Source organism: Varroa destructor, unplaced genomic scaffold, assembly GCF_002443255.2.
Source record: "Varroa destructor unplaced genomic scaffold, Vdes_3.0 BEIS01000005.1, whole genome shotgun sequence".
NCBI classification, from domain to species: Eukaryota; Metazoa; Arthropoda; class Arachnida; order Mesostigmata; family Varroidae; genus Varroa; species Varroa destructor.
The window spans coordinates 36,786,375-36,802,572 of NW_019211458.1; the positions used below are offsets into that span (position 1 = coordinate 36,786,375).

At 39.5% G+C, this 16,198-nt stretch overlaps 1 long non-coding RNA gene across 2 annotated transcripts in view; it reads left to right on the top strand.

Annotated features, from left to right (window-relative positions):
- LOC111251554 (uncharacterized) overlaps positions 1–16,198 on the top strand; it is a 115,886-nt gene that overhangs the window by 45,448 nt on the left and 54,240 nt on the right. The window contains exon 4 of one of the 2 annotated variants that reach the window (XR_015327777.1): positions 14,726–14,852. This is a non-coding gene — a long non-coding RNA (uncharacterized LOC111251554). Of the gene's footprint in view, positions 1–2,789; positions 3,575–14,725; positions 14,853–16,198 lie in introns of those variants that run through there. The other variant, XR_015327784.1, reaches the window with a different exon arrangement.

The following is a 16,198-nucleotide window of genomic DNA, read 5'->3' on the forward strand; positions in this document are numbered from 1 at the left end:
CGCACTGGTCTAATATTACCATTTAAAATTGTTATTATATAGATGCCAAAAAAATTATTCGTGCCTCGGTACTAACCGTTATTTGTATTTTACTTTTAATAGACTTGTAGATTATTTATACTGACGTTTTCTATACGCCAGATGGAACTCGTTTGTTTCCTGCCCAGAGGCATCAATATAGCACTGGAGCTTTTCCGTCGCGTAGAACTTTTGTAATCTTTTACGCTTTTTCTCTACGGCTTGTTCCTGGGCAAGGTGGCTGAGGCCTGGCCAAGACGTACGTCTCAAGCAGTTTTATTGAACACCAGATCTCGTTTAATTGGTTTACTAGTCAAGGGTCGCTGTTTCAGAGATGCAGGCGTAATAAACTTTGAAGGAATGTTATCAAGAACGGGAAAATAGACTTGACTGTATCGTGTATATGCTATAGATGCGTATGTACATAAAACAGTGAACAGCCGTAAGAGTGGTTGGCATTATGGGATGTAAAAGCATTTTGCAAACTTTTCAAATTCCGTAATTAGTAGCTAACAAACTAGACATTTTGCAAGATAGAGATTGCACTCGAGATTAAATTAATTATCCAGAGATCGATTTTCACAGCTTCGTTAAGCCCTTGCCATTCTCTCATGCATGTTTAAGATACGTTTCATATAAATATATTTGATCGACTGAAACATTTTTTGAGCAAACAACGAAAACGGACGAACGTGTGGAAGAAAAGGGAACTCGAAATGACACAAAAGAAAGAGGAGCTATAGCAATTGTCTGGCGAGGATCTTATATGCAAACAAACTGCCAACCTGCCAACAACGATTTGTAACTTTAAAAGTGCCTTTTTGTTGTTCCTGAGTTTTCTATAAAATTCTAGGCTCAAGTGTCGAATACAGAAACGTCCAAACGATGCCTTTTGAGCTCTGATGCACGTACCCGTATTCTCCCTTGACATACACCCATGCGCATAATTTTGAAGATAACTTTTCCTACGAAAATGACCTTGAGGAATTCGTCGCTAGCGGATAGCCCTCATAAAGAGATACTACGTAACAGACAAAGCACATACATCCAAAATGAGAAAAACATGAATAACATAACCGGCTACTGGGTGATAGTTACCACAAACAGAAGCATATGATAGATTTCATTGATAACAAATGTCAGATTTTATTTTAGGACCACCGCTGACTTTGCCAGTCCTGCTATTGCTCGCGCCCTATAGATTAGAGTCTCAAGCTTCTTCCTTATCTACGACTGCGCATATATTAACGATCTTATCTTTTCACCTACGAATATTTAAACGGTCAACCGGATGCTGTGAATCTATAATCTGCGATTACTTTCACTAGTGCCATCCTGATTCTAGGCTACGGTTGTTTATCGCATTGCCACGTTTGTTGATTACATGACGTGCATGTAAAGGTCGTTGTCTTTTTTGCAGGCTTTTGCACGCGATGAGGGACTGTCCGTCTGCATATCACTAGTTGGCCATTGGAGTGCAGCTTTGATAATCACATTAAGGCGTAGCACAGTGGCGTAAGCGGAAGGTCCGTGTCTGGCATTGATTGCTTCAGAGGCAGCTTGCTCAGGGGTACATGTTGTTCGTGGGGTGCTGAGCTAACCCTAATCGCTGCTATAAGGGAACACGGTGGATTCATGTTAAGTTAGATTAATCGCCGCGTAGAAGTATAATAATAGTAATGCTGCAGTAAATATGCGCATGGAACGTTTGTTTCAAATATTTTCATACAGAAAACACCGTGAGAGAATTAGAAAATGCGAAATAAATTTACCAACCAGGTGAGAAATTTCAAAGCAGCAAAAATCTGTTTATGAACGCCTATCCAATATTTGTTAGCCAGTCTGTACCAAATATTGATGGGATTGCCGAATAAACATGATAGCCTCGAGTCCGAGTCTCATACTCAGCGAAACAATTCTGACAACAGTCACAGCATTACAATGAGCAGGCGCGAATCGGCGTGCATAATTGCTGATCATCGCCGAACTGGTAACGTTGCGTCTCTTCGAAAACAGAGCGATCTTAGTTTCAGGGTGCCCTTTTTTTTTTTAAATTATACTTGATCAAGGGTATATTAACATCATTTTAGTCGAAAATCGCTGAAAAGATAGTCTTTTGCCAAATGCTAAGAGCCAGCATCTTAGAGCAATTTCAATGTAAGCCGCTTTTCCATGATCTTTTCAAAACTCTCATTATACGGGACATGCCCCAAGTGATTTTTGCTTGTTCATCGGTAATAGGCGATGGTCACATTCACGGTCACGAGGCGGCGTAATCTAAATGGGTAATGAGCATCTATGAGTGTCTTGCCATAGGAGTGATAACAAAGACTAGGGTGAAACGATCGCTCAAATCTTGGCGTCGGCAAAATTATTCCCAGAAAGTAATAATCAGGAGAACAACAAATGGAGCAAATTAAGAATTTAAATAACTTACGCAATAATTATTAGGGTTCATAGTTATTTGTGTGACTGCCATACAGTCTTATAAGACTGTTAGAGAAATCCCCCGGCCGGACTCCTTTTGAACTCAGTGTCTTAGCTTACCCACCGAATGGCTTATATCGTACCCTATTTCGCTTTTCCTAATACATTGATATCCGTACGTTCAGTATACTTCTAACCGTTAGACTCGATTGCTACGTTATACTCGAGTCCGGAAATCATCAACGATCTTAGACTTTGTCCATTGTGACGGCTAGAACTAACTGTTCATTTAGTCTGCTATGTAAGTTTGCACATGGATGAAAAATGCCGTTGTATCGTTTTAGTCGGCCGTTTCGCTACCTACGAAACATTCGTATGGGATAGACCACGGCGAAGAACTCAAGAATTCAGCTATAGCGCGCTTACCTTTCAAGTGTAGACGTTTGCAAAATCATTGCCATCAGCAACATTGATAAATAACGGTCATACGTAAGTAATAGGAGGAAACTGGTGAGTGCCTGTTCTCTATTCTACACCGCTTTCATAGTTCATTGTTTTGTTTGTGCTTAGACTCTTAGTGGGGTCGTGTTTTTAATGCTACACCTAAAAAATGATCACGAGCACTTATTTACATAGAAACAATAATTGAGAGTGTGAAATAAAATGTAGAAAAACATCGTAGGTTTGGCTCTACTTAGTGTAAAATCGATCTCCGTAGGAAGGATTTCACGCTGTCTCTATGTTGCATCATCTTAGCGTGATAAAAACCGTTCTCTAAAATTCTATATATTCCATTCTGCCTTATCATCATATACTGAAAACATGTGGGCAGCACGATCCTACGGAGAGAAAACCCTTGCCTAGTCTTCTACAGTCGCTACGGAGTAGATTTTGTGTTAATGTTCGTACTTACAAACTTCAACACATTCAGGCCAATATTAAGATCAACAGGACACGTTGTTGACCGTTTGAGGAAAAGCTAAATTATCAACGTCGTATACTGTTGACCCTAACATTGGGTTGAGTTGAGTCAGTGCGGTCCTGCGACTTTTACTTCCTTGCAAGAAGATTTTGTATTTTTTTTAAGGGCTGACGTATCACAATTTGAGTATTGCCTCTTGCGAGAGGAGAGTGTATATATATATATATACATATATTCGTTTTTCTAGCTGAAACTTAGTCACATGCAAGATTTCTAAACTATTGTGAATTGATTAATTAAGTATATGATTAACTGTAACTAACAATATCTTTTGCACTTCGAACACACCAAACATGTTAACTTATCAAGTGGTATGAGGTCGGCTGACGACGAACCTCCCCCCTGAAGTTCAAAGTTCAAACAAAGATAAAACTGAGATATTTGATGCGCTGTGTGGTCTATAATAACACCATATTGTGTAACCTGCATGCCCGTCTGCAGTGATATCGAACACTGGAAGGAATAGACCAACAACAAAATAACTTACTTTACGTTGTCATCTGCCGCAGAAGTCGAACTTTAATGGACAGATTTGCTATATAAAATGTTGATATAGCATCCGCCTATTCTTAAAGTATTCGTTACTGCGTCAGTCTGCTAAGAGCTATATGTACACTAGATACTCTTGAGAGACACTGTGAAATCGTATGGCCTAGCTCAGATCCAATCAATAAACGCATAAAAGATGTCATCTAGTGAACTAGCCACTTACCCTATTCATCCTAGAGCTGTCTTCGCTCGTCTCAATGCACATAACTTATCAACAATTGAAGTTATGCTTGGCACTTCCGTGTTGTCTATTATCGCCATTTTAGAGGATTATACCCGTCATTGTAATGATTTATCATAGCATGAAATTTACCTAAGATAGCTATTCTATAGCAATAGCTTGTCTGTCACGACTTACATATGTCGTTTCGGATTGACATAAGTATAAAATGCTCTAGTCGTTTTACTACGCGTCCCAACTGCCTTAAAATGGCCAGTTTCTAATGGGGCTAACTGAAAATGAAGTATCCCTTGTACAGATAGCAGAGATCTATGAGAATAGAAAAAATTGCTTTTCTCGACAAATCTATCGATTGAGTAAGTCAAACTTGTTGGCGAGAGCTTTGCGAACTTTGTGTATAATGTCGAAGTAAACGACAAAACATCTTAAAGAAAATTTCTTGTTATAGGTTGTGTTTAGCACTTCATTAGGATAGTTTGTGAATAGGCTTGATTATATTGGCCAATTTAGCTGTCACCTGACTAACGACTTATCTTACGTTTAACGTAATAATACGTTTAATAACAAACAAGTGTTTCAATTTCTTTTGTCAGTAGCACACCGAAGAGGTCTGGCGGGAAGCAGAAGGTTATTCAAAATCGTAAACGTGTCGATACCAGCCGCATGTAAAACTCTTATAAATGCTACCAAAAAACTTGCCTTTAGCAACCTCGACTAACTCTAACGGTAACTATATTAGACTATTTCATGATACTAGTTTTTTCCCCTTTTTCTAGCCATGTTTTTGTTGATTCGTCAAAGACCTCTCGTTTTTATCACTTAAAACGTCATCCTTCCCCGCAACGCTCTTTCCGTACTATGACTAGCCAAGAGGTTCACAAGCCGGAAAGGACCAACATTAGTCCTAAAATAGACGACCGAATTCCCACACGAAGAAGCCCTTTTGTTCTGGAGAGGAAGTGGATAACTTTTTATCATTGTACACTGTCTTCGGATCGCTGAATGACTATCGAGTGTAGCCACAGGTTTTTCTCTCATGTTTATTTTCTAAACACGCGTAGAAAATAGTCTTGTTCTCTCTGGTTGCTTTCGATATTTTTTTCGATTTTTTCTTGTAGGTGCGTTGTCTTCGTTAGCTAGTTGGCCCCTACGCCTCTTCACAGCTGCCTGTTAAGATACCGTTGCAAAATGCAAATGATAAAAATTGAACATATTAATAAATATGTTTAAATGCACGAACTTAGTCGGTCTAAAGGCTAGATAAGGTTGTCTGAGGTAGAACGCTTAGAATGTCAAGGTACCAAGTACGATCAGGTGACTAAGAGTAGGATTTTTAATTTAGCAAGCAAGTTGCTTGAGTATTCATCAGGTAGTCACCACCAGTGACGGATATATCGGTCGATAGTAGTTCTATTGAAAAAAGGCGGGAAACGTAGAAACTGCCGTTCTGTACGCTCTATAGGCGAAAATGAAAATTGATTAATAATACATTATGTTTTTAGGTATTCGTCTGATATGAGTTCCATGCTCTGTCGTTCATTCTTAGAGATAGAACTATATCGTACATGTAATAACACCGTCAATATTCGAGCTTGGAAACAGTAAAGCTTCTTTAATCGAATCTTAATAAATCAACCATCTAGTTTTTCGTAGAAATCCACAAGATAGCTTTAAAGAAATATTTTTCTATACCCTTTCTTTACGGCTATAATTAAACAAAGCAATACAGTTATTTTCGGATATAGAATCAACCAGCTGCGTTTCAGTCTTCGCGCATCCTCGGTGTTTCATCTGCAAACTGTGCGTTGCTATAATCCTACGCAAGAAGACGAAGGTCCGCCAAGTAGTTAATTGTGACTCGCGGAACCGGTCCCATTTTACAAGGTGAACTTGAAGGAGTAGACAACATAGGCCTTTGATACCTGCTGATAATTTCACTACGTCTTTAGTCTCCAGTACGACGAATACGTAATGGCCTGCACAGCTCGGTGCACATCTGTCGAAGACTACGAGCCATGTCACGTAGACTAAACTATACTTTTGGTTACCGCTAGCTTTCACTTTCTAAGATCAGGTTAGGAAATAGTTCAAAAGTATTATTTTTTTTATCAATATTCTCCCCGGCTTCACCTTGGTGATAAATGTAAGCGTAACAAATGTTACAGAATTTGGAATATCTATGTGGAACGAACTGTAACTTTTGTTTTGGAATGACGCGTGTTATTTTTGTCCTTCTACCGCGTCATCAAGCACAAAAGGCCTGTGCGTTAAGAGGCGTCAAGTCGTTAAATATGTTCCAGGAATATAACCGCCGCAAGGATAACCGCCGAGAAATCATGCGAATGATTTGAGCGTTGAGTCATTGCAGATGAAGTCTACAGATATTATTGTGGTTCGTGAACATGTAACTTACATGGAAGAACTTAGCATTATACTACTGTTTATTATTATTGCTAGTGGTCGGAACATTCATATTGTGACAGCACGGCGTCGTATAGCTGAAATAGGTCTATCAGAAACGACTGGGTTGGCGCTGTTTGGACAAGCGTAATTTGGCCTCCCGAGACATACCTGCTTAACCTTGACAATTGAAAAGCTAGCATTTAGACAGTACAAAGCGGCTGAAGTAGTTGGCCATTTGCGGGCTTACCATTCAAACTGTATATTCTAATCTTGGCTCACAAAGCATTCGTTCTTTGCATACTGGGATTCGGGGCACGTTTTCCAGGCGCATGCGCTATAACGGATAACTACCAGGGTCAACTCGGTGATGGCAAAGTTTTATGAGACTGACTCAGCGATAGATATGCATATAGTGCTTGGATAATGTAACTGCATTGCCTGAAGCAATGTGAGCATACGCCCTTTATTGAACAATTTGATCAAGGACATAGTCTCTTATATTACACTAGCGACTTGTTATTATTGAGGCACGTACCCTTGATAATTACTTCTCTCTTGGCTAGACTTGTGAGCATTCAACGTGGGTAGTAGGTAAAATCGTATAAAAGAACGCAACGAAGATTAATAACGGATTGTAGTCGCACGTCCTAAGTGCTTACCCAACTGTTCCAGAACTTAGGTTTCGTGAAAGCTGTCACGGGACCAAGCTCCGGGTGCTTTTTGTTCAAGGTTCGTTCTGTCTCCAATTTAGTACGGGCCTAAATAGGATAAAAGAGAACATGTGTCGAAAGCACGTGTAATTCTCACGTAGAAGAAGAAACACAAAAATATTGCACATAATGCTTACATCAAGTACTTGCATTTGAGGGGCATTTGTCTACGGTTTCTTTCCGAGCTTTCGGTAAAGCTCTCAGCTCAACGTGGTAATATCCAATTTTAATGTAGCGCTCTCCAGAAATAGATTTTTTGGCATTTTTATTAGTATGTCATGCATGCTCGATGAGACAGTATCATTAGTAGATGCCCTCATGCACCCTAAGAGTTTAGGGCGCCTTATTAAATAAAAGAAATATACGAGTTTATCGATAGATAACGATGATTTGTTGAACCTGTAGAGGAGACGGAATAACTGCGGCACTTCTATCAAACGTAATCATAGAAAAATGATATCAACATCCAATATTTTATATATAAACAAAATTTACATCACCCAGGATAACAACAACAAATTGGGCGCAATAAAATAAGATATTAGTGTTGCGAAATAAGCACGCCCTGCTTTATCGTTCAATAAATATATCTGCATGATCAATTTGCCTTCCATATCGACTATGTATCACACAGCTGGAGGAGCCTTGCACAGATGTAGAGATAGCGGAAATGCGTTGCGTCGCCATACTCGCAGAGTATTCCAGCGCTCTCTCTGGCTGAGACTTCATTTTTTTGGCAAATCACTGATCTCTAATCCGGGTTTACCGACCACCTCACCGGCAATAATATCACAACAGGATATAATCAATCGGCTTACGTTGTTAGTAGTGACGCTAGTAGCCGAATAACCTATAAATGAGCACTTTTATTAGAGTGAAGGAAATTGAAGGTGTCAAGGTCATTCAGATGACAGCCTTATTTAGAATACAGTAAATCGGTCATAGGATACTAGAAGTAGGACACCCACAAAGCTAACTGCTTTATACATACTCAGTGTAGATGCGTTAGGATTCCTTTCTCGTCACTCTGTATCACCTCTGCTCTTTTTGACCGTACGTGGGACTTATAGGCTTATACGCCCAGAATCCATAGCACCTTTCAGTGTGATAGAGCATAAACTCCAAAATTTGTTTGGCTAAATATTAGATAAGACGTCAGATCAACTCATTTAAACTCAAGTAGAAGTATTTGGGCTCACGATAAAAATATATCTCGATTATAAACGGTATTCATCAGTAGTAATGTTTTCCATTAACTTGAATTCCAGATACGATAACTAACTAATAAAATAATTTATACATATAAGGTCTACGTGCTAACCTAGAAAACTAAGAACGCCAGGAAGTCTACAGTTTCATAGTCACTTATACCTGTATATATTACGTACATACAGCATTGTTTATCACCTTTCAATACAGAACTACTCCGTTTTCCGGTTTCGTGGAAAAACGGGTTTATCGGTAGTGGCAACCATGGAACTCCGCATGTTCGTTACAGCCAATGATTGTTATTATGATGCTTTCCGGAGATTGAAACAATTTGCGTGCTCGTTATTGTAGTGCAGCTTTCCACTACCAAGCTTCAATTTTACGAGGACATTCGTTTACGTTTGACTGGTCCAACTTGGGATCAATGAATGCCCACACATTAAGCCGTCGAAGAAGTATTGACTATTTTAAGCTATTTAAAAAAATCAAAGCAAGCACTTTTTTTTTTTACCTTCTAAAGTAATATTGGTAGGCTAAACAGGTACCATTTCCTACCGTGTTCCTGATAATACCATATCCCATTACCGTAGAACTTTCGGAACAAAAAAAAAAACAGTGACAAGTAGCTTTTGCGCCCCTTTTAATAAAACTACTAACATCATCAAGAGAGACCGAGGCAGATGATCGTCTGATACAGCAAGATTACAGGGTTGCGCAATTTTTTCCCGAATAGTTAAAACGTATGTGATCTGCTAATGTTATAGTGGAAGACCGCACTTTTCCTGTTCCAGTCAAATTTTCTGAGTTGCTTGTTATCGTCTCATTAGTTGACACGTTTGCTAGCCGGCAGCAGTTCATAATGCACGATTCCTTTCCAATGCCGTCAAACGTATAGCATCACCGTATTTAGCGGTTAGCCTGAACTCCGCCATAGATCGCTGAAGACGTCTCTGTTCATTCTTTCTTCTATTGGCACACCATTATCGTATGTGACCCACTTCTGATCAGCTGTAATCAACTGCTTCGAAAATGGCTTAATTTCATTGTGTTTCGGTGGAGTAAATTCGTTAGCGTCAACTTGTGGGACACCCAAACATCGAGATTTCTCGTAGCCAGCTTTCTTTAAATGGTTTAAGAGTATCTGGTAGATAATGTCAGGTTTTTTGGCAATGTGTTGACTATTCAGGCGTCGGTACGATTCAGCTTTCATAAGAAATTCATCCCGTAACTGGCTGGCCACTACGAAAAGCCACATGGAAATTGTCAGAACGAAAGCGAGACCTAAGCATCTTTGGAACGTTTCTTCCGTTAGTACGTCTCGACCATAAATAACACACATTTTCCATGGGCAAGACTGCAAAATATTACGAATTTTCGTAAAAAGCTTACTTATGCTCGAGGCGCTCTATCTCAGATTTAAATAGAGGCATTTCAATAAATATAGTGGAAAATTTCAAGTGATACCACCCGATAAAGCCATCCAGCTGGAAGAACGGCCAAGCGTGGTTGACGGCCGGGCCTTTGATTTGACGGTGCAGTGGTATTATTAGCGTGTTTTCTATAAAAATGCAAAGTCATAGACACCATCAACGTGTTAACGCGTCATGCCTTACGCGCTGCGCAGCAGAGAACAAATGAACGAAACAGAACCTATTCTTTCTGTTGCTGGTTTCACGGCTGTGTCAAATGATGGAACACAAATTAGTAAAATATAATTTTGCCTAACCAAGACTATACATCGGGCTAATTACTCATACTATATCATATAAGAATCTAGCAAACTATCTGCGTATAGTCCGATTGGTGGATTGGGATGCATTTTGTAAGGTTTCCTTTAGACACACGCAAACAGATGTCGACGTTTATTAGAACGTCGAGCTTTTTCTTCGAACAGCTTCACCTCCCAATAGACAGAACCATAGAAGAATCTACGAATACCAGAATCTTCGGCGTCGTAATTCCTAGCGTAACTCGTATCCACAGAAAGGTTGCTTTTCTGCACGATAGTGTGACATCAGTTTGGGTCCATCGGTTGAAAGCTGTTCCATCCACCAACATTTTATAATAAATTGTCGCTTCAATGCACGCTTATCCCATTGTTTGTATGCGGATGAAGCAGCCTGAGACAATAGTACTTCTCGAATATAAAAGCTAATTCTAATCAGCAGCCAGCTCATCAGTTTACTACTTATCAGGAACTGAGAGGGGCGCGTACTTCCGGCAATAGAGACATGCTGCATTGCCATTAGAGAATGCAAATAAGAGCAACGGCTTCGACGTTCGTTCACTTACAACACTACAAGTCGGGAGCGCCTTTTTTGACACCGATGTGGCACTTTCCCCGTTTCAAACAGCAGTCTCCCAGAGCTTTACAATTTTACTTAGTGAGTTCGTTCGGATTTAATGTCACCTCAATTTCATACACTGGAAAGTGAAAAAAGTTGGGAACTTCCTTTAAGTAATTATCTCATTAAAGCGGGTTAAAGGGTTTCACCGTATCGAACGGGTTTCGCAAATCAAGCGACATCTTGTTGGCGGTTTAAAATATTGTCACGGAGCTGATAAAGGATCTACTCATGGCGGTCTCCATATTGTTTTAGATTATACTGGAAAGTACAAAGGTAATTACTTACGGTGTGAATATCGTGAAAATCTGAAAAAAAAAATTAATGTCATAAGAGAATTTAAAAAAAATACTCCACCGGTGCGTCTTTAATCGATCTTGGATGTAAAGCGGAAAACCCATGCTGACGAAGATATTACGTTAACGGCAACGTATAACATCGTTAATGATACGAATGCAGTTTCTTTAGGAGCCGCTCTATGACGCGCGCAGATTTATAATCCTATTCAAGTGTTTTGACGAATTACAATTAGTGATTCATTGACAATACAGATCAAGATACCTTAGATATGCTGGCTAGAAGATTCGCCTGATGCTGCTTATTGGCTTGCCTCTTCGTCCCATACGTCTAGTCTGGGTTTAGCTGATGTCTGTTCGATTTGGCGACAAGGTCCGGATACTGCTAGGCGGTTCTCGAAGATGGTTTCCTTAGGGAGTTCTGAGGCATCGGGGTAATGGAAAATTACTTTAGCCTTGTAAACACAGATGTCTGAGTGACTAAGTTACGTGTTTTTTTAGATTTTTGTCCTATTACAAACGCAGTGCGTCATAGGAATACAACGAGAAACTTATACAAACTCAAACAAAATAACATAAGCACTGGTGCTTTGTAATCAGGATAGCATCGTCCGACACATAATGTCTATATATATACACATATATGTATATCATTTTAGCATGTTTATAGCACAGCATTGAAATACATAGGCTTAACCCTAAAGACCGGCTTGATATTTCAGTCTTTAGTACCTGTCACAGAAAAATCCGGGACTGTGTTGTCGACTCAATAACATGCGATCTTGTCGTTTACGTATTTAGTCATACTCGTATTAGAACAGTCCTATTTTATGTCCTCAGTGTAGGATTTTTTACAGGTACGATTTATTGTCACCATATGGATTTTATACTTGGCGAAGAACTCTATAGAGCAGTAAATGGTAATTATTAAGAAACTATGCAACATATATACTGTATTATCTGAAGCAGTATAAAGTTTTGACCGAATCAGTTTTATTTCTTCAGGAGTCGTCTTGAAGACTACAACATAAGGTGGAGGGCGCACGCCCCGTTACCGTTGTACTTTAACTAAGCATCAACCATTAGCAGGACATCATTCCAATAGCTCATTTTTTAAATATGCTAATCAAAATTAGTAATTGTGAAAAGGTCAAAGACTTCCGTTTATTTTTTCCAGGTAAAGCGGGATCTCTGCACATGTACTCATTACACACTAGGAGAGCTCCTTACATTAGAATTAATAACAGTAGATTCACTTAGTACTTTACAGCGTTAACAGGGTTACCTGTCAGCTTTTCGTCTAGGTATTAAGTCCGAGGTGCCAAATCATTATTTTTAAGAAACATTCATATTTTGATTACTATCGTTAGCATCGGTCATTGAAGACTTGTCGATTGGCGTTCATATTCAGGAGAGTGGATCTTTTGTTTTGAAAAAAACTAAAAAAGTCGCGTCGTTAGGCGGTGGTCGTTCTTTTTCGGGGACCACGGGGATGGCACTGTCGGCTCGTGTTGGGCTAATATATAGCCTCTCCGCTTGGATTTATTTACCTCGTTAGAGACGTAATATCAAACCGCCTTTAGTTTAAAGGCAGAAGTAAACGTAAGTGTGTAACGTTTTCCATTGGTATTGTATATGACTACTAATCAATATAAGGATGTGGCGTTGAAGACTACTATTATTTCAAACATTCCCCTATAATGATGATAGCTATGTGAGAAAATGCATCCTTTAAACTTACTTAAAATAACACCAGGTTGGCGTCAACCTCAGCTTGGAACATAAATTCAGCAGTAATCATCGAACGACTTCAAGTATTCTAAGTAAATAGATAAAGTAACATAGTACATTCAGTTGATACTTCTTAGATCACTTAATTAATAATTATTATTGAACTAGAAGTCAGAAGGCGGGCGTGCAATGCACCACCACATCATAGTTACGTAATAATCGTCTTTGGGATGGTACATTAAGGTGAGGTGATAACGTATGCAAAATGGGGTATACATTTCAGTGGCTCTGGCGGCGTCCGAACACTCGATTGCTCGGTTGCCGCTTGACTCACGTACCGGTTTTTGTCTTGCCTGCTGCTTTGCCTTTACCTTCGAGTCCCTTATTATGACTGTTTATCAAGCAGAATTTTCAGCGCTGGATTCAAGTTCGCACACCCATGTCGTGCACGTTCTCAGCAGTTAGTCTACTATCCTACGCAACGAAGGAAGAAATGTCCTTCTCTTACAGCTATAGGTAGTTTTACCATAGCTGTAGTGTCAACTTGTAAACACGCAGAGTCGGAGGCACGGACATGTTTTAGAACGAAGAATCCACCTCTAGTATCTGACCAGCTGGTTAATTGATTGTTCTGTGCACGAGATAGCTGATACTGTGGAAAGTTAATGAGTCGCACAGGACGTTTATCGGGAACTTCAATGCATCTGGACTAACGCCATGTTGACAATACAACTAGTGACCCGTTTAGATGAACACAGTGCAATGTCGAGATAGAGTTTATTCCTGGCACTAATGTATCGGTATCTGTGAAGCTGTGCGCGTGTGTTAGTGAACCCACAATAGGCAAGATTCTTATAAACACGGAACTGTACACCGAAGATACAAGGACATATTTGTTCTAGCAGTCGAATGAAATATGGCGTGGTCGAGAACAGCGTAGAGGTGCAAAGGACAGTGCCAAAGCCTGATCGGCACTCGATGTCCATGATGACTGCTGATATTATAGGACAGGAAGTAGACGATTGCATGACAATTGAGTTAGAACGAGAAATTGCCTATTTATAGAAAACATACATAAATGAATGTGCGACCGAGTCTGCCAAATTTTCGAGATGCTAGTGACGTTTTTCAGACGAAAATTAGTACTTTATTTCTGCGTATATTGATAAAATTTAAAGTTATATAAGTTTGGTAACTTGAGCTTTTTGTCTAGCTAGATAATAAGCAGAAGGAGAGTCAACTGAATCCATCAGCCGCTTTGATACAAAGGGCTTTAATCAGCATCAAACGCGAATTTTGTGGAAGACGGAACTCTATAGGTTTCTCTTATGGCAGGTTATACTGTGTACAAAACGTCTTTTACAATAAATGTTCTCAGATTAGGCGATGTAATGTGGTATTGCATGTACTCTTACCTGGTTTCTATTTGATGGTAGATATATAACTTGGGACGATTGCCTCTACAAATCGCAAAAAAGTGAAAGAGACCCTTTAGAGGGTACGCTGACTAGTGGCAACCGGGAAATGATAGGCCACTGAACGTTTAAATACATGAGTCAGCTTTCGCCTGTTCTACTAGAGCCGCCATTATAAATGGTTGAAAGTAACTGCCCTTATTATGTAGGACGAAGTTAGTTCATACATGCCTGATTTAAAATTTCAGCTGCAATAGCATTGCTGGGACGATTAAAAAAAAAATTAATCAAAGTAATTAAATTCATACAACCATCCCTTTGTTCAGCAGAGTGTTCTCTCTTGCTCCTATAACATTCCCAAAGCTATCAGAACTCTCATTAATCTCGATTGAGCTCACTCTCTTTGATTTCGGAATTCATTTTCATGTCATCTGTATGGATTTACACGACACTTTACAGACGGAGTGGACTCAAAAAAAGTATCAAGCAACTACGAAGTGTCCCCTGCGGACATCTTGAGGTAACCTTCCCTTCGCCTGAAGAGGAACTCAGCCCTCTAACATGGGATATCTTCGCAGAAAGGCTTGTATGCATTCAATCTTTTTTCTTCAGAAATTTGCTAAAAACGAAGAAAAATATCATAAACTTTTCGCCTATCGGATTCCATTCCGTACATTATACGCTCAGGCCAAACCGTTCCTATAACCCATCCACAACGTTAACCTTCGATTCCTTTTAGAAAGAATGGTTTTGATCATCAAAATCATCATGTAGTCAATGTAATCTAAGCCATGTTTCAGCACCATAAACTTCTGTGTCGATAGCAGTACATCATTGTCTCAGCGCTACCAGACATAGTGTGAGATATATAATTTACAGAAGGCTTAAAAGTAAGCTGTGCACTATGGATATAGTGCATAAAATCGAAGGTCTCGGCCTAATGGAAGGACGAAGATTCCCTACAGTGAAGACGATATGCATTCTCTCTCTAACGAATTCGAGAAAGAGTGATGCCAATGCACTGCTGCAACAGAAAATCTGATACGGCATTCATAGGAACTAGGCCGAACCTCATCGGGGATATAGTTGTGTTTTATCTTAAAGTGCACAAAGAGATTGTGCTATGTGTCACTGTTTCTCGAAGTTCGATCAGGGCACTCCTTTACGTATTTGTGATGACTATATTTTGTAGCATGATTATGCCCTAGTTATCTGTATCGATCGGTCTAGGCATGTTTTAGCTTCGTCCGAACACCTTCAAATTGTAAGACGAAAAAAAAAAAAAAGGTTATCTTTAAAATTCAAGTTTGATTTATTAAAAATTTTATGTGCTAATGTATCGTTTGTGAGCTCACGTAAAGCCTTGGCCAAAGTAGCTGAAGTCAAATACCCTAGTTGTGAACTGATCAGGTATATTAGTTGAAGGAAGTGAGCATCCTAATCAGAGGACAATAAGAGCTCACCAACTTCATGTGCTTTTTACAATTGGCTACAGAGAAATAAACTATAACCGATAATGTCTTATTGCACTGTCTGTTCAACGATCATATCTTTGTAGTTGAACTTTTCCACTGAAAGATACAGGTATTCATAGTGTAACGTCTAGCAAAAAGAAGCAAGGGGTTCTCAGCTATGCGAGAGTCGGCTATAGTCAAACAAATAGACGATGTCTACCCACTTACCTAAGAGGCAAATTAACACAAATGCTTAACTCGGGTCATGCTTGCACCAGCGCGCCGACCTTTTTCTATTACATACTCGAATATCACGATCTAAACATGCACTACTGGGCATCATATACAGGGTTCGAACTTGTTAAAGCCGACCCAAAAAAAAGAAAACATAACGTCGCTAACGCATACGCTGGCGTTATTCAGTGGGGTTCTACATTTGTGACGGAAATCTGGCTTTAAGCGCATGCCAGTGTAATTT